Consider the following 679-nt stretch of genomic DNA (forward strand, 5'->3'; position numbering starts at 1 on the left):
CTCCTCCCGTGGGTATTTGATTCCCCCTGTCTTAAACACCCAACAGACAATATTGATGTCTCTCTCTGTTAAGCCATGTCCAACCATTGGACACTATTTAATTCTGTTAATTAACTGTGGCCTTTTGTTTAATTTGATTGTCTCATTGTGAGTAAGTAGTTCTATGTACTCCCTTATCAGGCTGTTTTTCTTTCTGCTTCCCACCCCTCGGAAAACTATAGCCCAGGTTAGCATGGCATGAACCTGTCAGTACCTGTTGACAGGACCCTGGAAACTACCTAGCAGAGGCAGGCCTTTGGCACAGGCGGCGTGTGCAGCACCTGAACTGAGCCCTATGAGGAAGTTGCACGAATCAGAGGCCTCGGGGAACTGATCCGGGTTTGTAACCCATGAAATGCTTTCTTGATTTTGTTTGGCATTGTGACATACCCACAAATTTATTACTTGACTTATATAAACTCTAGCATATGCAATAATATGGCTTGCTATACTGTTATTACAAATGTATGTCTTGATTACTTTGTTTACTCTTGGATCCCTGAGAAATCCAGCAGCTTTTTTTTTTTTTTTTTTGAACTTTCTTCACTAAGTCAACATTCCTCAAAGTGTACTCTATGAGTCAGACAACCAGGGGCATGTGGTAACCATCTCCTGGGTCTCTTTTCAAACCCTAGCTATT

Source organism: Mastomys coucha, unplaced genomic scaffold (genome assembly GCF_008632895.1).
Source record: "Mastomys coucha isolate ucsf_1 unplaced genomic scaffold, UCSF_Mcou_1 pScaffold6, whole genome shotgun sequence".
Taxonomy (NCBI): domain Eukaryota; kingdom Metazoa; phylum Chordata; class Mammalia; order Rodentia; family Muridae; genus Mastomys; species Mastomys coucha.